The 27,863-nt window shown below is 39.6% G+C and overlaps 1 protein-coding gene across 7 annotated transcripts in view; it reads right to left on the reverse strand.

Annotated features, from left to right (window-relative positions):
• Positions 1 to 27,863, reverse strand: part of CALN1 (calneuron 1) — a 664,605-nt gene that overhangs the window by 553,711 nt on the left and 83,031 nt on the right. The window lies entirely within an intron of this gene.

Consider the following 27,863-nt stretch of genomic DNA (forward strand, 5'->3'; position numbering starts at 1 on the left):
TAGGTACATGGTAGGTGTACATATTTATGGGGTACATGAGAGGTTTTGATACAGGCATGCAATGTGAAATAAGCTCATCATGGGGACCAGGGTACTATTCCCTCATTTATCCTTTGAGTTACAAACAATCCAATTACACTCTTTAAGTTATCATAAAATATACAAGTTATTGACTATAGTCACCATGTTGTGCTACCGAATAACAGGTCTTATTCATTCTTTCTTTTTTTTAACGCATTAACCATCCCTACGTACCCAACCCTCTCAACCCCCACCCAGCCCCCCTACCCTTCCCAACCTCTGGTAATCATTCATAGATTCTCTGTCCATGAGCTCAATTGTTTTGATTTTTAGATCCCATAAATAAGTGAAAACATGTGATGTCTGTCTTTCTGTGCCTGGCTTATTTTACTTAACATAATGATCTCCACTTCCATCCATGTAGTTACAAATGACTGGATCTCATTCTTTTGTATGGCTGAATAGTGCTCCATTGTGTACATGTCCCACATTTTCTTTATCCATCTGTTGATGGACACCTGGCTTGCTTCCAAATCTTAACTATTGTAAACAGTGCTGCAACAAACATCAGAATGCAGATACCTCTTCGATATACTAATTTCTTCTTTTGGGGGTATATACTCAGCAGTGGGATTGCTGTATCATATGCTCCCTAGCAATCTTAGAACTGAGATGTAACAGGCACCATTCTCAGGGACTTGCTGGGTACCCGTCCCCTACCCCAGCATGAAAACACAGAAAAATCTTGAGTTCCTTCAAAGAAACTCCAGGCACCCAGCTAGCCCTGAGAAGTAAACCAGCAACTTGATAAGCAAGAAGGTAATTTTAGCTTAAAACAATAGCCAAGGAAGTTAGAGTCAGGAAATGTTTTTGTTCCCTGTATCAGTCTGTTCTCGTGCTGCTAATAAAGACATACCTAAGACTGGTTAATTTACAAAGGAAAAAGGTTTAATGGACTCACAGTTCCACATGGCTGGGGAGACCTCACAATCATGGCAGAAGGTAAAGGATGAAGCAAAGGCACATCTTACATGGCAGCAAGCAAGAGAGCTTGTGCAGGGGAACTCCCATTGATAAAACCATCAGATCTCATGAGACTTATTCACTATCATGAGAACAGTATGGGGGACACCTGCACCCATGATTCAATTACCTCTCACTGGATCCCTCCCATGACACATGGGAGTTATGGGAGCTACAAAATGAGATTTTTTACAAGTCAAGGAGAAGTGACTGCTAAGCTGTTTGGATGAGAGGCTTAGAGAATCACTGCCTGCTTTTGTTGCTGACTGGTGTGAGAATTTTCATATGTATCTTTTCTCTGGTTGTGGGAATTGGAGGCATCTGAGCTGGTAACCAGTCTTTCTGCCACCAAGAGGGGACAAGAAACTGGGGACCCAGGAAAGGAGAGTGCTATAAGGAAGGACTAGCCTGCTTCAGCCAGGTTTGTTGTTCCTTCTTTGTTGGCACAACCTTGGGGGCGGCAAAAAGGAACAGTCAAACCATATCATTCCCTATAGAATCTAAACATGACATCTTAGTGTATGTCCTTGAGTTGTTTTTCAGAAACCTGGACCCCCATTAAACTGATCGACTAGCACATAGACCTCGAATAAGAGGGAACTGAGGACTAAACTCTAACTGTGGTTCTTGTTCTAAATTTCTTCCTGAAGGGTCTGGAGGAAGCCACACCTACGGGCCAGAATGAACATTCTTTTCTGCACACCCCATATTTTTAGATAAAGCTTTACCTCCTTAACTAATCACAAATCAGAAAACCTTTGAACTCACCTATGACATCTGTAGAGATAGGATCTCCCTATGTTGCCCAGGCTGGTCTCAAACTCCTGGCCTCAAGTAATTCTTCCACCCCCACCTTCCAAAGTATTGGGATTACTAGTCCCAGTGTGAGCCCATGTGGGCCTCTGCTCCCAGACGTCTGCTTTTTTAAGTCAAACCAAATGTCGAGCTTTCATGGATTGATTTATGGCTTTGCCTGTAGCCTCTGCCTCCCACCTTTAAAAATCCTTCCCTGTAAGTCAACTGGGTGGTTAGGACTTAAGCATGAATGAGCTGCCTGATTCCTCTTGGTTGGTGCCCTGCAAATAAATGCCTCCCTTTCTCCTGCTGCAAAACCTTGATGTGGACAGCTGGTCTTTCTGTGCCGGGTGAGCAGCCCCTGTTATAACATGCTTGAGCCACTGGCTGAGTTTCATATACCTAGTTCAGAGATGTGCATAGAAGGTGATATGATTTGGCTCTGTGTCCCCTCCCAAATCACATCTTCAATTTTATTCCCGTAATTCCCACGTGTCGTGGGAGGGACCTAGTGGGAGATAATTGAATCATGGAGGCGGTTTCTCCCATACTGTTTTGGTGGTAGTGAATAAGTCTCGCGAGATCTGATGGTTTTTCACTTGGCTCTCTCACTCTGTCTCTTGTCTCCGCCATGTGAGATGTGCCTGTGCCTTTGGCTTTCCACCATGATTATGAGGCCTCCCCAGCCATGTGGAAATGTAAGTCCATTAAATTTCTTTCTTTTGTAAATTGCCCAGTCTCAAGTATGTCTTTATCAGCAATGTGAAAACGAATTAATACAGAAGGTATTATACTACAAGAGTTTCCACAATGGGTCACAGGCAGATGAATAGAGTTGACAGGGTCTCCATAAGATCTTTCCCTTTGATCCCTTAGTTTGGATGAATGCTGCATCATCTAACAATCTGTTGCCTCTGTAAGCAATTATTTTGTCACTTTCTAGATGGCAACCAGGTCACCAAAATGCCTTGATAGGGCAAAGCATGGTGGCTGAAGCCTGTAATCCCAGCACTTTGGGAGGCCGAGGCGGGTGGATCACTTGAGGTCAGGAGTTCGAGACCAGCCTGGCCAACACGGTGAAACCCCATCTCTACTAAAAATACAAAAATTAGCCAGGCATGGTGATGGGTGCCTGGAGGCTGAGGCATGAGAATCGCTTGAACCTGGGAGGCAGAGGTTGCAGAGAGCCGAGATCGCACCATTGCACTCCAGTCTGGGCAACAGAGCAAGACTCAGTCTCAAAAAGCGAAAAAAAGAAAGAAAAAAAAAAACAGACAAACAAATGCCTTGGTAAGTGTAGATACACACATGAAGTTCCTGGTAAAATGTGGGGGCCTCCCACATAACCAGAGTCGGAAACATCTGGCCAAAGCTCTCATTCTGCCCTCCCTTGCTGCCTGTGTAAATTTGGGCAAGTTGTTTATTCTCTCTAAATCTCATCGCCCTCATCTATAAAATGGGGATAATTAGAGTATCTATTCCACAAGGTTGTTGAGAAAATTAAATGTGATTATGTGAATAGCAGTTCACTCAGTTTACCTGGCTCCAGGCGTAGAGTAAGCTTTCAATAAATGTTGGCAGTTGTTACAAGTGAATAGTCAACACAAACACATAACAAAGACCTTACTTTGGGAGGAAAAAAAAATCAAGGATCTCTTGCCTTAGGACACTAAGTTCAGCAAGCCTCAGAACTAGAGAAGGCTAGGCAGTAGCTCACACTCGTAATACAGATACTTTGGAAGGTCCAGGTGGGAGGATTACTTGAGGTTGGGAGTTTGAGACCAGCCTGGGCAACACAGGGAGACGCCATCTCTACAAAAAATGATTTGCAAAAGTAGCCAGGTGTGATGGCATATGCCTGTAGTCCTAGCTACTCAGGAGGCTAAGGCAGAGGATCCCTTGAGCCCAGGAGTTCAAGATTACAGTGAACTGTGGTCACACCACTGCACTCCAGCTTGGTGAAAGAGCAAGACTTTGTCTCAAAAAAAAAAAAAAAAAATCAGAAACACAAAGAACTAGAGAAGCTGGATGGCAGACTTCTGCAGTTTCTTGGTCCTCCCCAGCTATGACCATTTTGAGACTTCCATGTTAAGGTGGTTGCAGGTTTACAGGCCCTGGCACTTTTGCTCCAACTTTTATTCAATATATGTTGTCAAAATGTGTCAGCTCCTTCCTATGAAAATACCAAAGAAAATCTTTTACCAATTACCGGGATGGAGGCTAAACTCAACATGAAACAAAATGAACAGGAAGGACTTCTCCCTATCGTGCATTTGTAGCTGGATTTAGCATAAGTTCTCTCTCTAACCTAGAATAGTACAGCCCTCCAGGAAACAGCGAGGAGTCAATTTCAACTTCCTTCTACCACCTGCCTCTAGCTTTGGGATTCAGAGTTACACAAATCAGACACTGAGACAAGTGCTACCTTACCAGTGATAATCCTCTCGTAAATATCCCCTTCCCTTATCTTCTTTCATTTTACCATCAATAAATACATCTACTTCAAGTGCCCAAGACACCCAAGGGTAGAGGGTGATGAAAAGATTCATTGCACTCTGAATAGAAATAGGTAGAAGTAGAAAAAAAAAATCATTCGAGAAATATAGGTTGGAGGGTAAAATTGTTCAGGTCTTCTGTCAAAGTACGGAATCCAGGACTTACTAAATTCTTTACAACACACATTCTCTCCTGTGTGGCTAGGGGTTTGCCACAAACCTTGCAGTGGTTTGCTTTGCAGTAATCGGTAACCAGGACAACATTTGGTGTCTGGAAGGAGTGTGCTACTGTAACAAAAACTTAAAATACTGGCTTTAGGATTGAGCAACGGGAAAAAGCTATAATTTCCTCCAAAGAGTATTAATGAGAGTTGCAAGGACCTTTGGAAAACTCTTGGAGGAAACATGAAGGGCACAGAAAGTGCTTATTGGAAGCTGGAGAAAAGAACCCCTGAGTCACGTACCGGGAGAACAGTTAGCAAAACTGCTACCTGTCAATGGTTGGCTGGGTGTGGTGGTTCACACCTGTAATCCCAGCACTTTGGGAGGCCGACACGAGTGAATCACTTGAGGTCAGGAGTTTCAGACTAGCCTGGCCAACATGGTGAAACTCCATTTCTACTATAAATACAAAAAATTAGCCAAGCGTGGTGGTGCATGCCTGTAATCCCAGCTACTCGGAAGGCTGAGTCAGGAGAATTGCCTGAACCCGGGAGGCAGAGGTTGCAGTGAGCTGCGATCAGCCACTGCACTCCAGCATGGGTGACAGAGCAAGATTCTGTCTCAAAAAAAAAAAAAAAAAAAAAAAAAAAATCAATATAACCAATGCAAGGATACCTAAGGACCTCATGGATCTGACTAGGGTGATTTCCAAGTGGAAAAATAGAAAATGCCAACTGGATTTTTCCAGATGCCTATGAGAAAAGGTAAGCAGAGACAGGTTAATTGAAGAAGAAGCTATTCCAGATTTTTAGTAGAACTGAGATGGAATAGCAAGGAACCAGAGTTCGCTGAGTTAGAAAGGATTACTGTTTCTCTGCTGGGTTAGAAAGAACTACTGTTTCTCACTGTGGCGTCTCCAGGCAAAACCTTTCAAATCTGGGGCAGCAAAATCTGGTTTCTGGGAAAGATGGACTCAAGAATGGGGCTGTACGATCCTTTGTTAAGGCCTCAGACATATTTAAGGGGATGCCCAAAAGGGCTTCTACATGTCTTAAAGACACTGTGCCTCACTCAGCAGCTTTGCAGGAGCCTAAAGATAAAGAAAGGTCTATTTTTTTTTATTTTTAAATTTTATTTATTTATTTATTTATTTAGAGACAGAGTTTCACTCTGTTGTCCAGGCTTGAGTGCAGTGGCATGATTTCAGAGAGGAAAAGAGAGACAGGGAGAAAAAGAGAGGTTCCAGGCCTGTCTACAGCGATTCAAGCCCCTGCTGTGAGCGTCTTCCCCGAGGAGGCTACAGATTCTGCTGGGCAGAGACAAGCCACCCCCGCCATGCGCGCTCTGAATTCCCAATCCACAGAACCTCAAGAGGCAGTCGTACATTTTTGTGTTAAGTAACTTCGTTTTGGGATGAATTTTTGTTATGTAGCAATAAATAACCAGAAAAATTTAATTTACTAAATTAGAAAGATGTCAAAAAATATGTTGTAAAGTGAAAAAACTTAATGGCAAAATAACATGTATGGTGCCACTTTTGAAAAAGAAAACTTTGTATATGGGATCCATGTACACATATGTGCACCAAATGTAATTCCAATGCTTTCTGTTAACTAACTCTGGAGAACCAGTATTGAGGGGATAAACATATATATATTTATTTATAGATGAATATATGTTTACATATTTTATTTATATAAATAAATTTAAATATATATTTATATTTATATTTTAATTTATATAAATATATACTTTTATTTATGTATATAAATGTTCATACATTTTTATTTATATATGCTTATTATATAAATGGCTTTTTATAAATGGAATATAAATGGCTTTTTGCTTTTTTGAAAATATTTTCAAAACGTATATTAGCCAGCCAACAAAATGGAATTGAGGTTAAATATTACATATAAAAATATATATAAGTATATATAATATAGCATATATTTATAAAATATATAACTATTTAAATAGCATATATTTATATAATATATAAATTTATATATAAACATATATTTATATATTCATATATAAATTATTTTATGTGGTATTTATATTTATATATAAATAATATCTTATATGATATATAATGGCACATGTTACATAATATATATTACATGTACTGTTATGTTCATGCATAATATATGTTATATATAATTATATCATACATATTATATAATTATATATCATACATAGTATATTATAATTATATATTATACAATATTACATAATATATGTATTAGATACTATTATTTAATGCCAAAAGTAAAGAACATCTTAGAGATCTTCAGAGCATCACAGGCGTAGAAGGAAAAGGAAACCTTGGAAAGTGGAGGCATCATTGTGCTCCATTGTCCCCTTAAAGGCATTCATTCACCTGTGTTTGAAACTGCACATGGTGAACAGTTAAAAAAAAAAAAAAAGGCAAGAGAAGGAAAGAAAGAGAGAAAGAAAGAAGAAAGAGGAAGGAGGGAAAGAAAAGAAAGGAAGGGAAAAGAAAAGCAAGGAAAGGGAAGGGAAGGGAAGGAAAGGAAAGGAAAAAGAGAAGAAGGAAGGAAGGAGAAGAGAAGAGGAAAGGAAGGAAGGAAGAAGGAGAGAAAGAAAGAAGAGAAAGAAAGGAAAGAAAAGGAAAGGAAAAAAAGGAAGGAGGGAAAGAAAGAGAAAGACAAAAAGAAAGAAAGACAGAAGAAAGAGGGAAGGGAAGGCAAGGGAGAGAGAGAGAGGGAGGGAGAGAAAGAGGGAGGAAGGGGAGGGGAGGGGAGGGGAGGGGAGGGGAAGGGGAAACCAAGCAGCAGGAAGGAGAATTCTTGGGAAATTGGGAGTCTATAACCTCCCTAGGACGAGGGACACTCATAAACACCCCAGGGTTTCAGTTGAAGCTTTTGAAATACTACATGCATTAAGATTAAGGGCAAACCAAAAGCGTTTGGAGAATCAAGTTCAGCCTTAAATTATCTCAATAATTGATTAGCCAAAAATGATCTTTATGTACCCTAAATGCCTGCCAGATGAAAAAGTTAAATCTCTCTGAGGAGAGAGAACAAATATATAGTCACTATAATTTCTTAAATATAACATGTGGCATTTAATCAAAAATCAACAGGCATGTCCAGAAAAAGAACCAAATTAAGAAAAAATAAAGAGAAACAACAGACAATAGGAAAACCAAACATAGGAAATTCAGACACTGGATTTATATAAAACAGACATTAAAACAGTTGTATAGATGTTTAAGAAAATGAATGACAAGATAAAGAAATTCACCACTAAAGAGCTAAAGTCTATTTACTTATTCTTAATTTCTTTCTAATTCAATAATTGAACTTTTACTTTTTATTAATGTGATCCATAATTGTTAAAGGTCAAATGGTAATTTGTTATGCAGAAGTAGAATTTAAAAACAAACATCAAACAGTTCTAAAAGGTCAATTGTGCAAAATGGTGTTCTCTTTTCCCTCCTCCTCCATTCTTTTTTCCCAAAGATAACTACTTTCAACTAGTCCATTACCTCTTTGGATAGTTATATCCATATTTCTAAATAAGTGGTTTTTTAAAAATATTTATTTTCTTTTCCAATTAAAACACCTAACTGAAGGATGAAGATGTAATACTCTTACTTGTTTCTCCAATCCACGCACATACATTCTGTCCTGATTCTCCCATATATAATGTTTAATTTGATCTCTATTCAGTTAAATTTTATTTATTATTTATTTATTTGAGACGATATCTCACTCTGTCACCCAGGCTGGAGTCCAGTGGCACGGTCTCGGCTCACTGCAACCTCTGCCTCCCAGGTTCAAGCAATTCTCCTGCCTCAGCCTCCCAAGTAGCTGGGGTTACAGGTGCCCACCACCACACCTGGCTAATTTTTTTGTATTTTTAGTAGAGATGGGGCTTCACCATGTTGGACAGGCTGGTCTCGAACTCCTGACCTCAAGTGATCCACCCGCCTTGGCCTCCCAAAGTGGGGGATTACAGGTGTGAGTCACCGCACCCTGCCAAAATTTGTTTATTTTTAACACAGAATAAAGTAGTAATTCTGGAACCCATCAAAAAATAAATAAAATGCACTCAATAGATGTGGTTAAAGCAAACTGGACACAGTAGAAGAGATTAGTGAACTTCAAATAGGTCAGTAAAAAATATCCTGCTAATGTGTGAGGTGAAGAAAAAGGTGGGAATGGAGAAAAGAGAATAAGAGAATTAAAGCAAAGTGAATCGTCAAATATATAACTCAAGTCTGAAAAGGAAAGGGGAGAAAGAGTGAGGTGGGTGAGATGCTGGCTGAGAATTTTCCAAAACCAATAAAGACATGAAGCCACAGATTCAGGAAGTCCTATAAACTCCAAATAGGATATGTACAATGAAATCCACATGAAAGCAGTCATCATTACATTTCTAAAACCTAAAGACAATTTTTTTTTCTTTTTTTTCTTTTTTTTTTTTGAGACGGAGTTTCGCTCTTGTTGCCCAGGCTGGAGTACAGTGGCGTGATCTCAGCTCACTGCAGCCTCCACCTCCTGGGTTCAAGCAATTCTCCTGCCTCAGCCTCCTGCGTAGCTGGGATTACAGGCATGCACCACCATGTCTGGCTAATTTTTTTTATTTATAGTAGAAACGGAGTTTCACCATGTTGGTCAGGCTGGTCTCGAACTCCCGACCTCAGATGATCCTCCCGCCTCGGCCTCCCAAAGTGCTGGGATTACAGGCATGAGCCACCACACCCGGCCAAGACACAATATTAAAAGCAGCCAGGCCCCTTCTCCTTCACACACACATACACCTTGCAAAGGAACAATTCACCTGACAGACGACTTGTTAACAAACGTAATAAAAGCCAGTACAACTTACAATCATTGGTATCATCTTTGGTGCACTAAAAGAAAATAGCTATCCACTAAATTCTGAACGCAGTGAACATGCCCACTAAAAAGAAAAGGAGCAATTTCTGCTTCTATGTTACTAGGTTAGTGCAAAAGTAATTGCAGATTTTACCACTGAGAGTGATGGCGGTAGGGCAAGGTGGCTCATGCCTATAATCCCAGCACTTTGGAAGGCCAAGGAGGGTGGATCATTTGAGAGGTCAGGAGTTCGAGGCCAGCCTGGCCAACATAGTGATACCCTGTCTCTATTAAAAATGCAAAAATGGCCCGGGAGTGGTGGCAGGTGCCTGTAATCCCAGCTACTTGGAAGGCTGAGGCAAGAAAATTGCTTGAATCCAGGAGGCCAAAGTTGCAGTGAGCTGAGATCACTCCAGCCTGGGTAACAGAGAGACATTCTGTCTCAAAGAAAAAAAAGAAAGTAATGGCAAAAACCTCAATTACATTTGCACCGACATAATAAGTTAGTTTTCTTCCCACTATTAACAATTAGAAACTAAACAAATGTACAAATTAAGTGTTTTCTGTAATTGGACAACAGATAGTACAGGGCTGTGATCCATGTAAGAAAAGGAAAAAATTATGTGTGTCCTGCAACTGCCCAGCTTTCTACCTGGAGATAGTTTCCGTATCACTGTAGAGGAAAAGGAAGCCAAACAGAACACAGGGGTCTCACTAACTTGAGGGATCAGAGTTCATGAAGGCTTAGGTAGCTAAATTTTGGGGGGCAGAGAACTGGAGAGGAGAAGGCTACACAGATAAAAAGGTGGAAATTTTTCCTGGCTAACACGGTGAAACCCCGTCTCTACTAAAAAATACAAAAAACTAGCCGGGCGAGGTGGCAGGCGCCTGTAGTCCCAGCTACTCGGGAGGCTGAGGCAGGAGAATGGTGTAAACTCGGGCGGCGGAGCTTGCAGTGAGCTGAGATCCGGCCACTGCACTCCAGCTTGGGCGACAGAGCGAGACTCCGTCTCAAAAAAAAAAAAAAAAAAAAAGGTGGAAATTTTTCGTAAGGATTTAAGTTCCTAGATGACAACTAAGATGTGCATAAGAAGACAAATTCCATGCCGCTAGGCAGAGAGCAGTTAGTGGAGAGTTGTAAGTCGAACAATTTCTAGATGTAAGAAAGAACTGGAAAATGGGCAAGTTCTGATGATCCTGAGTGAGAAAATGCATTGAACACCCAGTGGGTACAATAGAGTCCATAAGTGAATTGCACCTTCCTGGTAGCAGGAACAAACTAGCTCTAGAATAACAGCTATTGTAAGACTCGACCTAACAAAGCTTAAAAGCAAACATCAAATGGATCAAAGTGACTCCCAAGTTACTAATCAAATGCCTAGCAAAGAAACTTCAAAACTTTTCAAAGGACAAAAACAAAATTCAGAAACTCAACAACACAACACCCACAGTGTCCATGGAAACAGAAGGAAAAATAACAATGGTGATGGAATCTGCAGAAAGGGGCTTTCGAGCAGCTATTAGAAATATTTTCAAGGATTTAAAGGAAATTGTGAACAATAAAGGAAGGCATGCAATCTAAAAAAAGAAGCAAATAAAATTGTAGTGCTGAAAAAATGTATATTTAATGTGAAAAAGCTATTTGAGGGCTTAACACAACATTGGGTATTGTAGAAAAATAAGTGAGTTTGAAAAAAATAGCAACTGAAGCAGAGAAAGAATGCTGGCTGAAAAAAATCTTAAAATCCTTGATGGCAGGTGGGACAATATCAAGTTACCTAACATATGTTCGATTTTAATACCTAAAGCGAGATAAAAAGAGAGAGACTGTGTGTGTGTGTGTGTGTGTGTGTGTGTGTGTGTGTGTGTGTTAGGAAGGTTAAACAGAAAAAAGGATTTGAATAAATAGTGGCTAATATTGCGCAATTTGATAAAAGCCTAAAATACAGCTCCACATGACACAATTTACTACAAGAAAGATAAATACAAAAAGTACACACCAAAGTATCTTATAATCAAATTGCTGTAAACCATGATAAAGAAAAAAACTTTAAAGTATCCAGAAGAAAAAAACATTATATCAGGAGAACAAAGAGAAGACGTAATACTAACTTCTTTTAAGAAACAATACAAGCCAAAAGACAATGGAATAACATTTTTAATGTGCTGAAATTGAAAGCAAAAACAAAAATACCGAGAATTGTCACTGTGGTTTTGATTTGCATGTCTCTAACAATTAGTGATGCTGAGCATATTTTCAAATGCTTATTGGCCATGTATATGTCTTCTTTTGAAAACTGCCTGTTCGTGTCCTTTGCACACTTTGTTATGGGGTTGTTTGCTTTTGGCTTGTTAATTTAAGCGCCTTATAGATTCCGGATATTAGCCCTTTGATAGGTGCATATGTTACAAATGTTTTCTCCCATCTGTCGGTCATCTGTTTACTTTGTTAGCTTCTTTTCCTTTGCAGATGCTCTTTAGTTGAATTAGGTCCCATGTGTCAATATTTGTTTTGGTTATCATTGCTTTTGGCATCTTTGTCATGAAATCTTTGTCAAGACCTATGTCCAGAATGGTATCTTCTTGGTTTCCTTCAAGAGTTTTTATACGCCTATAAACCCTTTAGGTTTTATGTTTAAGCCTTCAATCCATCTAGAATTGATTTTTGCCTATGTTAAAAGGAAGGGGTCCAGTTTCAATCTTCTGTGTTGGCTAGCCAGTTATGCCAGTAACATTTACTGAAAAGGGAATCCTTCCACTGTGGAAAGCAGTGTGGAGATTACTCAAAGAACTTAGAACAGAATAAGCACTTTACCCAGCAATCCACTGGGTATATACCCAAAGGAATATGAATTGGTCTACCATAAAGTCCTGTGCATACATATGTTCATCACAGCACTATTCACAATAGTAAAGGCATGGGATGAACCTAAGTACTCAGCAATGGTAGACTGGAGAAAGAAAACGTGGCACATACACACCATAGAATACTACGCACTCATAAAAAAGAATGTGATCATGTCTTTTGCAGCAACAGGGATAGAGCTGGAGGCCATTATCCTAAGCAATTTAACGCAGAACAGAAAACCAAATACTGCATGTTTTCACTTATAACATTGAGTACACATGGACACAAGGAAGAGAACAACAGACACCAGGGCTTATTTGAGAGTGGAGCAGGAGGAGGGTGAGGATCAGAAAACTACCTATCAGATACTATGCTTATTACCTGAGTAATGAAATAATCTGTACACTAAATCCCTGCAAGACTCAATTTACCTATATAACAAACTGGCACATGTACCCCGAAACGAAAGTAAAAGTTTAAAGAAAAAGAAAATACCGAGAATTTCCTAATCAGCAAAAATAGTCTCTAAATTTAAAGGTGATGGCTGGACGAGGTGGCTCATACCTGTAATCCCAGTACTTTGGGAGGCCAAGGTGGGTGGATCATCTAAGGTCAGGAGTTCAAGACTAGCCTGACCAGCATGGTGAAACCCTGTCTCTACTAAAAATACAAAAATTAGCCAGGCGTGGTGGTGGACACCTGTAATCCCAGCTACTTGGGAGGCTGAAGCAGGAGAATCACTTGAACCCGGGAGGTGGAGGTTGCAGTGAGCCGAATCATGCCATTGCACCACTGCACTGGGTGACAAAGTGAGACTCTGTCTCAAAATAAATAAATAAATAAATAAATACAAATTAATTTTTTAATTTTAAAAAATAAAGGTGAAATAAAGAGTTTTTCAGATAAACAAACAGTAAAATAATTTATAGGCCAGGCACAGGGGTTCTTGCCTGTAATCCTAGCCCTTTGGAAGGCCAAGGCAGGAGGATCACTTGAGCCCGGGAGTTCAAGACCAGCCTTGGCAACCTAGCAAGACTCTGTCTCTATTCAAGAATTTATAGCCATCAGACTGAAGTAAATGACAGCAGAAATTTAGGAATGATAAGTCCTGGGAATGGAAAATATGTGAATAAAAATAAAAAGTTTGTCATTATTTTTAACTTTCTTTAACAGGTAGTTTACTGATTAAGACAAAAATATTACCCAATGCATTTATGGGATTTATAAGACATGTATAAGTAAAACATGTATGACAGCTATAGCACAAAGAGAGTAAGGAAATGGAAATATACTATTAAAAGGTAGTCAATTTATCCACGACGTGGTATAATACCATTTGATATCAGACTGTTACATTTGAAGGTGCACACTGTAAATCCCAGAACACAAAGAGATATTGCAAATAAGTCAATAGAGGAGAGTAAATACAGTATTTGAAAAATAATCAATACCAAAAGAAGTCATGAAAAAGGAAAAAGCAACAAAGAACACATGAAACAAAAAGAAATAGCAAGATGGTACATTTAAACCTAAATGTATTGTGAACTGCATTTAAAGAGTGCGGAACCATTACCAAATTTTGAATTTATAGAGCACTGTATTAACATAATCTTTTCAAGTGCACTTGGAATGTTCATAAAAGATAGGCTGTATCTTGTGCCACAGAATAATTCTCAGTACTTTAGTATTTTAGGCCAGGTGTGGTGGCTCATGCCTGCAATCCCAGCACTCTGGGAAGCCAAGGTGGGCAGATCGCTTGAGATCAGGCAGGAGAATCGCTGGAACCCAGGAGGCGGAGCTTGCAGTGAGCCGCGATTGCACCAGGGCACTCCAGCCTGGGTGACAGAGCAAGATTCCATCTCAAAAAAAAAAACAAAACACACTTTGAGATTTTAAAGTTATCCCATCTCTACTAAAAATACAAAAATTAGCCGGGTGTGGTGGCACATGCCTGTAGTCCCAGCTACTTGGGAGGCTGAGGCAGGAGAACGGTTTGAACCTGTGAAGCAAAGCTGGCAGTGAGCCGCGATCATGCCATTGCATTCCAGCCTGGGCGACAGAATGAGACTCCATCTCAAAAAAAAAAAAAAACAAACAAACAAAAACAACACCCACTTTGAGATTTTAAAGTTATCCAAATCATACCGGAAACATTCTATGACCACAATGGAATTAAAAATTAAATTAGAAATCAATAATAAGAAGATACCTTAAATTTCCCCAAGTAATTTTACAAGTAAAAAACAGTTTCGCATAATGCGTATGTCAAAGAATAATCACAAATGAAGTTTAAAAATATTTTGAACTAAATGAAATGAAAGCACAATGTATTGAAATTTGTGAGATCAGCTGAAACAGTGCTTACAAGGAAAATTACAGCTTAAAATGTTTACTTTACAAAAAGATGAAAGGTTTAAAGCCAATGTTTTAAGATTCTAACTTAAAAAGCTAAAAAGAGAAGAGCAAATTAAATTGGAAAAAAAAAAAACAGAAGAAAGGAAAAAGGATAGGAAAAATCAAATTAAAAAATGGACAGAAAAATGAATTAAAATGTCATAAAATTAATAAATCTGTAGCTAACTTGATTTGAAAATATGGCAAAAACACAAAGTACCAAGATCAGGAATCACTATAGATACTAACCATATAAAAAAGAATAACAAGCGAATATTATAAAACAATGTTATGACAAAAAATGGACAATTTAAACAAAAGATAATTTTTTTTCTTTTTTTTTTTGAGATGGAGTCTCACTCTGTCACCCAGGCTGGGGTGCAGTGGCGCGATCTCGGCTCACTGCAAGCTCCGCCTCCCGGGTTCACGCCATTCTCCTGCCTCAGCCTCCGGAGTAGCTGGGACTACAGGCGCCCGTCACCTCGCCCGGCTAATTTTTTGTATTTTTTAGTAGAGACGGGGTTTCACCGTGTTAGCCAGGATGGTCTCGATCTCCTGACCTTGTGATCCGCCCGCCTCGGCCTCCCAAAGTGCTGGGATTACAGGCGTGAGCCACTGCGCCCGGCTGAAAAATTTTTTTAAAAAACACAAATTACCAAAATAGACCCAAGGAGATATAAAAATCTGAATATTCCTGTATCTTTTAAATAAATTGAATTCATAATTAACCTCCTATGCCCTCAAAACATAAACAAATTCCTCTGTGCCCAGATGGTTTCTCTGGTGATTTCTAACATTTAATGAAGAGCTAATACCAATCTCATAAAACGTTTTCATAAAATAGAGAGTGGGCACACAGCTCAACTCATTTTATGAGGCTACTGTCTCTCTTATCAAAATTAAATACAGGCAATACCAAAGCAGAAAATGAAAATAAACGCAAAAAAAGCCTTAACATACATTAGCAAACTAAATCCAGCAATATATAAAAAGGATAAGACGGCCGGGGGCGGTGGCTCACGCCTGTAATCCCAGCACTTTGGGAGGCCGAGGTGGGTGGATCACGAGGTCAGGAGATCAAGACCATCCTGGCTAACACGGTGAAACCCCGTCTCTACTAAAAATACAAAAAAATTAGCTGTGCGTGGCGGCGGGTGCCTGTAGTCCCAGCTACTCGGGAGGATGAGGCAGGAGAATGGCGTGAACCTGGGAGGTGGAGCTTGCAGTGAGCCCAGTTGGCGCCACTGCACTCCAGCCTGGGCAAAAGAGTGAGATTCCGTCTCAAAAAAAAAACAAAAAAGGATAAGACATCTTGACAAGGTGGAGTGTTTTTAAGTCACACAAAGTTAGTCTAAATCTTAAATTCTAAAAGATGAATCAGTATAATTTATCCTATTTATAGAAGAAAAAAATTACAATCATCCTAATGCATTCATGAAGAGTATTTGACAAAATGCAACTCCTATTCTCCATGAAAACTTGGAAAACTAGGAACAAAAGGGAACTTTTTCATCCTGCTAAGGGGTACTAAAAAACCTACAGCTAACGTCACACAAAATGGTTAAAAACTGAATGCTTTCCCTGTGAAATCAGGAAAAGGGCTTCTATTGAACATTTGTTGGAGGACTCGGCCATGAAATAAGTCAATAAAAAGACAGAAAATGCATACAGATTGGTAAGTAAGAAGTAAAATTGTTTCCACTGAAAAGCAACATGATTGTGTACATTTAAAAAGAGAGTATTTGAATGAAAAAGTGACCTTAACAAGGTCACAGAATACAAGATCAATGCCAACAATAAACAACTGAAAAAAGAAATTTTAAAAACACTTCCATTCAGGCCCGGCGTGGCGGCTCATGCCTGTAATCCCAGCACTTTGGGAGGCCAAAGTGGGCAGATCGCCTCAAGTCAGGAGTTCGAGACCAGCCTAGCCAACATGGTGAAACCCTGTCTCTACTAAAAATACAAAAATTAGCTGGGTGTGGTGGTAGACCCCTGTAATCCCAGCTACTTGGGGGAGGCTGAGGCAAGAGAATCTCTTCAACCCAAGAGGCAGAGGTTGCAGTGAACTGAGATCGTGCCACTGCACTCCAGCCTGGGTGACAGAGTGAGACTCCATCTCAAACAAAAAAAAAAAAGGTCCTATTCACAATAATACCAATAACATGAAATATTAGGGATATGTTTAACAAAATAAGTGTAAGTTCTATATACTAAAAACCTCAAAACACTGCTAAGAGAGATTAAAGAAGACCAAAAAATAAATGGAGATCTCTACCATGTTAATGGATCAGAGGTTTGATAATTTTAAGATGTCAGTTCTCTCCAAATTGATCTACAGGTTCAGCATCATCCCAATCCATATCCTAACAAGCTGTTTTGCAAAATTTGACAAGCTGGTTTAAAAATTTATATATGTATGCAAAGGACATAGAATAGCCAAAACAAATTTTTCAGAGAAGAAAGTTGGAAAGACTTTCTTTCCAACTGCTTTCAAGACTTAACTATAGAGCTAATCAAGAGAGTGTGGTTTTGGCACAAGGATATATAGAGCAAAGGAACAGAACTGATTAGGAATACATTCATATGCATGTGACCAATTAGTTTTCCACAAAGGTGCCAAATTAATTCAAATTAATTAATTTAATGAGGATAGTCTTTTCATCCAATCGTGCTGGAATAACTGGATATTCACGTGGAAATAAATGACCTTTGATACTTTATTTACCCTATAGGCAAAGATTAACTCAGAATGGATCGTAGTCCTAAATATAAAAGTTACAGCCACAAAATTTCTAAAGAAAACCCAGGAGAAAATTTTTGAGAACTTGAGTAAGCAAAAATTTCTTTTCTTTTTTTTCTTTGTTTTTTTGTTTTAATTTCCCTTGAGACAGGATCTCGCTCTGTTGCCAAGCTGGAGTGCAGTGGCACAATCACAGCTCACTGCATCCTCCACCTCCCGGGCTCAAGCCATCCTCTCACCTCAGCGCCGGAATAGCTGGAAGTACAGGCTCGCGCCACCATGCCCGGCTAATTTTTGTATTTTTTATGGAGACAGAGTCTCACCATTTGCCCAGGCTGGTCTCAAACTCCTGTGCTCAAGTGATTGGCCCACCTCCGCCTCCCAAAGTGCTGGGATTACAGGCGTGAGCCACCATGCCCAGCCAAAAATTGCTTAACGAGGATACAAAAGCCACAAATCGGCCGGCCGCTGTGGCTCATGGACGCAAGGAGTTCAAGACCAGCCTAGCCAACATGGTGAAATCATCTCTACTAAAAATACAAAAATTAGCCGGGCATGGTGGTGCGTGCCTGTACTCCCAGCTACTCGGGAGGCTGAGGCAGGAGAATCGCTTGAACCCAGGAGGCAGAGGTGGCAGTGAGGCGGGATTACACAACTGCACTCTAGCCTGGGCAACAGAGCAAGACTCTCAAAAACAAAATGAAACAAAAACAAAACAAAACAGAAAGCACAAGTCATAAAGGAAAAATTTGATCATTTTGATTTCACAAATTTTAAATCTTATGCCCTGAAAATTTCATTTTTGAAAACATGAATAGACAAGTCACAGATAAGGAAAAATTATTCATAATACATATCCATTATTTCATTATTATGAAATCCTAGAACAGAAAAAGACAATCTATGGTGACAGAAAGTAAATCGGTGGATTCCTGGGGCTGAGTGGTTGACTCCATCAGAGTACAAGGGAATAGTTTAGGTTGAAGGAAATGTTTATGTCTTAATTATGGTGATGGTTACAAAGGTTTATACATTTTGTCAAAACTCATCAAAGTGTACATTTTAAATGGGTGCATTTTATTATATGTAAATTATCCTCAATAAAGTTGATTTGAAAAGAAGAAAGTGAAGCCTTAAAAAAAAATTATGGTTGTACAAAGGGATGATAAATGTTTGAGGTGATTGATTTTCTAGTTACCTGATTTGATCATTACACATTGTATACATCTATCGAAATATTACACTGTACCCCATAAATATGCACAATTATTATGTGTTCATTTAAAATGATAATTTAAAAATTAGATTAAAGATTGTGCTTAAAATTTTCTAAAAAGAAAGAATTGCTATAGTGAGCTATTCAGACGGAAAAAAATATGGTTTCAAATGGAGGAACAGAGATGGAAGACTGGAAAGTAGATAAATGTAGATAAATCTGAGTAACTATCATATTTTAATCTAATAATAAATGTTAATAATGTTTGGTAGGTTCTTAAATCTACTAAGAAATAAAATACATGAGAACAATTGCACAAAAGGTAAGAAAGGGGTAAACGGAGTAAAAGTGTTCTAAGGTCCTTGCAACTTTAGATACAACTTGCATTAAAGTGATAAATGTACTCATTTAGGATATATATCGGTGGGTCAAGGATACACGTTGCAGTCCCTAGGGATATCACTAAAAGAATAATAAAAGAATGTAAACTAACAAGGAGGACTAAAATTGTATAAAAAGTGCCAATCTCCCTGGAAGATAGAACATTTCAAAAATTGGATACACCTAATAATATAGGCTCAAAATATATAAAGCCAAACTTACAAATTAAAAACAATTATTATTATTGTGCATTATTAGCTCAATCTGATTGACACAGTAAGTAATCAAAGAACTAGAAGAACATAAATTACAATGTAAGAGAAGAAAATCAAAATATAATAGCTAAAAACTGTAAATTAGGAAAATGAGCATATTATTTAGTCTGGGCATGTTGAAACAGATCTGATTAAACATAGCCGCTGCAGGGGGAGTGAGAAAGCTTAGAGCATTATATTAGTGTTTGGCAACATATGTCTTCCTCTAAAACCAACACTTCTAAGCTTTGGTGTTTTGTTTTGTTTTGTTTTGTTTTGTTTTGTTTTGTTTTGTTTTTAATTCAGGGGAAGAAGTGGAGACTTCCAGGAAAGATGACAGTGTAAGTGGACATTTTTAAAACCTCCTCCCTAAAACCTACAAAAACCAACAAAGGAACTAATGATTAAAATGAAAACCAAACTGAAACTTAGAGACAGCCTTAACCTTGCCCTACAAATGCCAAAGAATACTTGCCAGATACAACACAACTTGAACCAAAATGAAATGTGATGCTGGCATTTGACCACAATTCCTGCGCTTCGGAACCAACGCAGTGCTGTGGGCCCAAGAGCCTTGCTAATGCATCCCCCAGCCCAAGCTGAGATCTGGAGATGTGGCTGGGCCTCAGAATGAGAAAGCTTCCTCCTGCACCACAGATCAGTGCCAGTGGAGAGGCCTCGTGGGACCAGGTACTGCCCGTGTTGGTGAGTCCCACCTTTTTCATGGTGAAACAAAGGGATTCGATTGGAAATAAAGCAAATTTCTTATCAAAGAAGAAAATTAAAGGTAGAGGAAAGTGTGTGCTGATACTACCCCCACTCCATCCCTAATCAAATCTCAGGGCTGCCTTGATCTTAGCTGTATACCATGAGCATCATGCATGAGGTTTTTGAATGCTTTTAAATATACAAATGAGACTCCCGTCAAACCAATGGAATTAGAATCTACAGAAGTGAGGCCCAGGCAACAGCAGTTGAAAAAACTCCCCATTTTGAGATAACATGGTTAGCCTAATCAATAGGCAAAATTTAAAAATATTTATAACCCAATGTTGGCAGAGGTATAAAGAAATAAGCATGTTTATAGGAATTCTGAAGAAAATGATCATGGCAGAAAACTTCTTTTTCTTTTATATATATATGTGTTTACATATATGTGTGTATATATGTGTGTATATGTGTGTATATATGTGTGTATGTGTGTATATATGTGTGTATATGTGTATATGTGTGTGTATATGTGTATATATGTGTGTGTATATGTGTGTATATGTGTATATATGTGTGTATATGTGTGTGTATATGTGTGTATGTGTGTATATATGTATATATATATGTATATATGTGTGTGTGTATGTGTGTGTGTGTGTATATATATATATGATTTTTTTTTTTTTTGAGACGGAGTCCCCAGATCCCAGGCTCAAGCGATTCTCTTGCCTCAGCCTCCTGAGTAGCTAGGATTACAGGCACGCACCACCATGCCTGGCTAATTTTTTTTGTATTTTTAGTAGAGACAGGGTTTCGTATTTTTTTAAGAGGCAGAATCTCACTGTCTCCCAGGCTGGAGTGCAGTGGTGCAATCATAACTCACTGCAGCCTCAAACTCCTGGGCTCAAGCGATCCTCCCACCTCAGCATCCCAAAGTGCTGGGGTTATAGGTGTGCACCACCATGCCCAGCTAATTTTTTAATCTTTTTCTAGAGACAGTGTCTCACTATGTTGCCCAGGCTCGTCTCAAACTCCTTGCCTCACATGATCCTTGAGCCTTGGCCTCCCAAAGTGCTGGGATTATAGGTGTGAGCCACTACTACCATGCCTAGCCTTGAATTACAAATTTTCACGTGGAGTGATATCCACTAGTGGAACACTCTGGATCTCTCTGTATTTCCTTGCTCACTTCTCTGATTAGTAAATGGAGAAAGGAAAAGGACTGGAATATACAATCCTCTTGTTCTCTCTCCTCGGCTCTCCCTGCCCACAGGGAGCACTGTCTTGACTTTGACCTTGCACTTAGCCATCACTCCCTGTGGCTGGCCAGGTGGTACTAATTCTGGGTGCAATATACCAGAGCAGGCATTGTGATCCCCGTCAAACTGACCCCAACTTTGGAGAGAGAAGAAAAGCGCAATTGGTCAATTCCCCTCAAGCCAATGGGGCAAAGTCAACGAAGATAGACGTAAAAATAACATTGGCGGCCAGGCACGCTGGCTCACACCTGTAATTCCAGCACTTTGGGAGGCAGAGGCAAGCATATCACGAGGTTAGGAGTTCGAGACCAGCCTGGCCAACATGGTGAAATCCCGTCTCTACTAAAAATACAAAAATTAGCTGGACATGGTGGCAGGCGCCTATAACGCCTGTAATCCCAGCTACTCGGGAGGCTGAGGCAGGAGAATTGTTTAAACCCAGGAGGCAGAGGTTGCAGTGAGATGGTATCACTGCACTCCAGCCTGGGTGACAGGGTGAGACTCTATCTCAAAAAAAAAAAAAAAAATTACATTGGCTGCTACCGACGCCACAAACCTGCCACCTCATCACAGTGCAGCCTGTTTTTTATTTTCCCATGAAGAGGCCCTGCATCTCTTCCTGCCAAAGGCCAGACCCTCTGCTGTGCTTTGTAGGATCCCATTCCTCCCCATTTTCTAGGAACCCTGCACTAGATCTCATACCTTTTATCTGTAGATTTTAGTTTGCTAATCAACATAATACCCTCTATTTTCGAAGCCAGACCATGTCAGAGTCATTCTTGGCACCTTCCTCCTCCCTGACGGCGTTCTCAATCCATCTCTGAGTCCCATCAGATGGTTCAATATTCCAACGTGAAAAACAATATTCAATAACACATCTCCCTCCCTGTTTCGTCTTCCAGATCCTCCTCTTTTCTCCTACAAGGCAAGCATTGTAACTTTCTTGCGTTTCTTTCCAGAGACATTTTACATATATCTGCTGCTTCTTTATACAAATGCTAACACAATGTACACATTGTTCTCTACCTTTCTTTTTCACTTGACAGGGTACTATTTTTAGGTCACATGTACATATAGTGAGGTACAGGATATGCGGACACCACGTGCTTCCTGATACGACACATTGAGAAGATGACAACATCATGTATGTACTATTCCTGACAAAAACGAATAACTTGATTCCAGTCATGAGAAAACCTCATACAAACTCAATCAAGTGGAGGAACCTTCTGAAAGTTGACCTGGATTCTGCAAAAACGTGAATGTCCCAAAATACATAAAAAGAAGCTAAGAAATTCTTACGGCTTAAAGACCTGGCAATGAAACAGAATGTCCAACTCATGGTTAAATCTTGGTTTTAAAACAAACTATAAAGCACATTACTGCAACAAACTGGGAAATTTGATTTTGGCCTGCATTTACTGTATTAGTGTTAAGCTTCCTGGATATAAGGATATTGTGGTCACGTAGGAAAATGTAATTGTCTTTGGGAAATATGTGCTAAATATTTAATGGTGAAGTCTGTTGTGATGTTTTCCGTTTATTTCCACCTAATACTCAAATGGTTCAAGAAAGAGGAGAAAGGAAAAGAAGAAACAAATGTGCAGGATATATGGCTGTTTTTGGTACTATTTTTACGATTTGTCTCTAGTTTTGAAATTTTTTTATTTAAAAAAATCAGAGAAAGAATGAAGACATCATGCATGTTTATAGACGCACAGAAAAAACTAGGTTTCATAAAAGCCAAACCGGCAACATTGGATGTCAATCACCTTGGGGATGTCAATCACCTTGGTGGAATGAAACGATGGCATTAGATAGATAAATGAATACTGTAGCACTTTTTTTTTTCTATTTTTCTTTCTTTTTCTTTTTTCTTTTTTTTTTTTTTTGAGACAGAATCTCCCTCTGTCACCCAGGCTGAAGTGCAATGGCGTCATCTTGGCTCACTGCAACCTCCACCTCCCAGATTCAAGCAATTCTCCTGCCTCAGCTTCCTGAGTAGCTGGGATTACAGACACGCACCACCACACCTGGTTAATTTCTGTATTTTTTTATTAGTGACAGGGTTTCGTCATGTTGGCCAGGCTGGTCTCAAACTCCTGACCTCAAGTGATCTGCCTGCCTTGGGCTCCCAAAGTGCTGGGATTACAGGTGTGAGCCACCGTGCCCAGCCTAACATTGCTTATTCTATTTCATTCTGCCTTGTTGGCATTTGTTGCAATGAAAATGTACTACTTTTCATTTTTTGTACCAAAAAAAAAATAATAAGCTTACATTTTATAATTTAAATTCTCCACAGGTTATTCATGCACAAATCAAGATGAACCATCAAATATCTCCAAATATCCCCAACTCTCCAGCCCCATGCCTGGAGACCCCTAGATTTCCCCAGATCCAACGGCCAAGCCTCCAGAGCCTTGGTCCCTGGAGCTGGATGCTAAGTATTTTGAATACCACCTACTATAAAATCCATTACTAAGTAAAATTGATGTTAAATAAAAATGAATTCAGACCAGGCGTGATGATGTGCACCTGTAGTCCCAGCTACTCAGGAGGCTGAGGCAGGAGGATCGCTTGAACCCAGGAGTTCGAGGCTACAGTGAGCTATGATGGCACCACTGCACTCCAGCCTGGGTGACACAGCAAGATCCTGTCTCTAAAAAACAAACAAACAAAGAATTCATCTTTAACTCCAGAGATTAATTTGTACATGTAAATGTTTTATAAAAGTTTATCATAGTTTCATACACTGGACCAGATGATACCACATTTACATGTGCATCATCACATCATCTACCAGAAGTTTACCAGGTTACCACACTCTGCACTCAGGAAATGCCAACTGAGTAGTGGGGAGAACGAGGAGAACGAAGTAAAAAGAATTCAAAGGAATAATCTATTTTGTGATCTTTCAGAGCAAAGGTTCAGTAGAAACTGTTTGATTCCAAGGTGTCTAAGTGAAAAACATCAGCTTAAGCATGTAAAGTTATAAATTAGTGGAAATTATACATGTAGTATCCATTACAAATCACCAAAGAGAAAAAAGATTTTAAGATCATATGACACATTTTTTTCTTATGCAGTTTTATTCTTAGATTAATTTCTTAATGCGAGTTCTAGATACATATACTCAGAACAGGATAAAAACAGGAGAGAAAATTTCCTCATTACCTTGGTAAAGAGCATGTACTGTGTAACTATAGTGCCATTTCTTCCTTGGACAGGTTTCTGTCATTAACAGAATACAACATGTGACAGTTTCTTAAGTATGTTAATTTTGAGGTATGGTCCAAATGAATAAAATATCCACGTCCAGGACTGGCACAATTAAAGATGTTCACAGCTGCGTTCATTGCTAACTGTGGAAGTGTTATGGATCTTATGTCTGTATCTTATGTCCACCAATTTGATGACTTTTGACAAGTGATACGCCTACATGGACACCTCCCAGTGAAGACAGAGAAGATTTCCACCATCTACAGTCACAAGAGTTCCATAGCTTACATATTTCTCAAGTCTGTTGACTTCTCTCCATGGCCAAGGGACCACTCTAAGTCTCTGTCCTTTCTCTACCAGCTTCTCTGGTGGCTTACTAAGCATCACGCTAGGAGGGTGATCTTCTCAAAGCCTCATCTGGTCTGGGTACCACTCTCTCTATAAAATACACTTCCTTCACTTCCTTTTGCTCTCCAGGTAAAGATGCAAGTTCTTTCATGGATAATGATTCTCCATGGTGGCCTGGTTCCAGGGACCTCTCATCTCACACTGTTTTTTTACTGTGAGTTCTCTCTGCCCCTCCACACACCTGGCTGTCATTCTGTCCTGCCTGTGTGCCCAGTCCCTGCCACCCCCAGGATATTCCTCTGTGTCCCATTGTCCTGGGGACTCTCCCCCTCCTGCAGCCTTTCTTCCTTTCTTCAAGGAAGAAATCATACTCACCTTTTTGATCCCAGCCCAGCCATCACCTCCTCGGGCCAGCATCCATTTCCTGGTGTCTGCCCCGAGCAGCTCATATACATTTACCATATTGTGGTAAATGAAGCGGACTTCTAATGAGCAGAGCCCTGGTTCTGTGTCTGCCCAGGCACCTGTGCCGTCACAGGCCAGCAGCCTGGCCCAGATATTACTTCATTGCAGGCAATTATAGGCAAGGTAGAAGCACCTGGATGTTCTTTTTTTAATTTAAGTTCAGGGGGTACATGTGAAGATTTGTTATACAGGCAAACTTACATCATGGGGGTTTGTCATACAGATTATTTCATCACGCAGGTATCAAGCCTAGTCCCCATTAGTTATTTTCCTGATCCTCTCCCTCCTCCCACCCTCCACCCTCTGATAGGCCCCAGTGTGTTGTTCCCTTCTGTGAGATTATATGACACATTATTTTATTTTATTTTATTATTTTATTTTTGAGACGGAGTCTTGCTCTGTCACCCAGGCTGGAGTGCAGTGGCACGATCTTGGCTCACTGCAACCTCCACCTCCCGGGTTCAAGTGATTCTCCTGCCTCGGCCTCCCAAGTAGCTGAGATTACAGGCAGGCACCACCATGCCCGGCTAATTTTTGTATTTTTAGTAGGGAAGGGGTTTTGCCATGTTGGCCAGGCTGGTCTCAAACCCCTGACCTCAGGTGATCTGCCTGCCTTGGCCTCCCAAAGTGTTGGGATTACAGGCATGAGCCATTGTACCCGACCTAATTTTAAAAAGACAAATAAACATAAACTTACTTTTTTTACAGAAAAAAGTATCAGTCTAGGTTTTATACTTAATAGACACAAAACGTTGAAAGTAAAAGTATTGACAGCAGGCATTCATTGGTGAGAATATGCATTAGCTAAATGTCTGTAACAGGCTACTTGTAACATATGGTGAAAAAAAAAAAAAATTTGAGATGGAGTCTTGCTCTGTCACCCAGGCTGGAGTGCAGTGGTGCAATCTTGGCTCACTGCAACCCCTGCCTCCTGGGTTCAAGCGATTCGCCATTCTCCTGCCTCAGCCTCACAAGTAGCTGGGATTACAGGCAGGCACCACCATGCGCCCAGCTAATTTTCGTATTTTCAGTAGAGAAGGGTTTTCACCATGTTAGCCAGGCTGTTCTCAAACCCCTGACCTCAGGTGATCTGCCTTGCCTCAGCCTCCCAAAGTGTTGGGATTACAGGCGTGAGCCATGGCATCTGGCACAAAATGTTTTTTTAATTCAAAATTGCAGTAAAAAAAATAAATAAATGCTTGATCTATAATGGAGAAAATTTGAAAATCTTCTAAGGGACATGGAAGGACACTTAAATAGAAGAAAACTTCAGTAGAAAAGCATACCTCATTACCAGAAAAGAAAAGACCTTTGTAAAGATATCAAATCGCTCAATTAATTTCAAAATTCTAGGCAATCACAACAGATATCCCAGTGAGATTTCGATTAGAATTTGCTCAAACAATTCTAAAACTTGTCTGTAAGATTCAATATTTACAGAGTCAAAATAATTAATGGGGAAGAACTACCTTTACCTGAGCTCAAAGACACCATAAATCTACAGCAATTATGACTATAGATGTATCTATAATTGTCATACTAATTCTGGAGAAGAAATAAAAATAATGTTTATGATTTAGTATTTTGTCTCTATACCTCCCTTTGAAATGTAAGCTTCATAAGGAAAGGAGTTTTTTCTCTCTCTCTTTTTTAACTAATACAGCACAAATTCTTAGAAAAGTACCTGGCAAAGTATTTGTTGAGTAAATGGATGAACAAAACACAAGGTTATATTCCCAGTACAGAAATAGACACACATAGATTCTCAGGAATTCTGAATATTGATAAAGTGTATTTCAAATTAGAAAAGAAACAACAGTGATAGGTAAGTGAGGTATGGGTGTGTTAACTTAGCTTGATTTAATCCTCCCACATTGTATTCATATATCAAAACATCACACTGTGCCCCATAGATGTATAAAATTATGATTTGTTATTCAAAAGTAATATTGGTATTTGAGATCAGCCTGGTCAATATAGTGAAACCTCGTCTCTACTAAAAATACAAAAATTAGCAGGGTGTGGTGGCTCACACCTGCAATCCCAGCATTTTGGGAGGCCGAGGCACGCGGATGACCTGAGGTCAGGAGTTCAAACTGCCTGGCCAACATGGTGACACCCCGTCTCTACTAAAAATACAAAAATTAGCCAGGCCTGGTGGCTCATGCCTGTAATCCCAGCTACTTGGGAGGCTGAGGCAGGAGAATCACCTGAACCCAGGGGGTTCAGCAAGACTCCATCTTGCCACTGCACACCAGCCTGGGTGACAGAGTCAGACCTTGTCTCAAAAAAAAGAAAAAAAAAAAAAAGAATTATATCTTCAGTGTATATAGAACTTATAAATCAGTGGGAAAAACAACAATAAAATAACTAGCAAAGTACATAAAATGAGAAATACATTTTCTAAAACATGTTTATTTGATTTATTTGTTTTTTGAATAGGGTCTCGCTCTGTCACCCAGGCTGGAGTGCAGTGGTGTAACCTCAACCTCCTGGGCTCAAGTGATCCTCCCACCTTCGACTCCTATGCAGCTGGGACTATAGATGCATGCCATCCCTCCTCTGCAAATTTTTTAATTTTTTTGTAGACACAGGGTCATTCTATGTTGCCCAGGCTGGTCCCAACTTCTGAGCCCAAGGGATCATCCCACACTGGCCTCCCAAAGTGCTGGGATTACA

Source organism: Macaca fascicularis, chromosome 3, assembly GCF_037993035.2.
Source record: "Macaca fascicularis isolate 582-1 chromosome 3, T2T-MFA8v1.1".
NCBI lineage: Eukaryota > Metazoa > Chordata > Mammalia > Primates > Cercopithecidae > Macaca > Macaca fascicularis.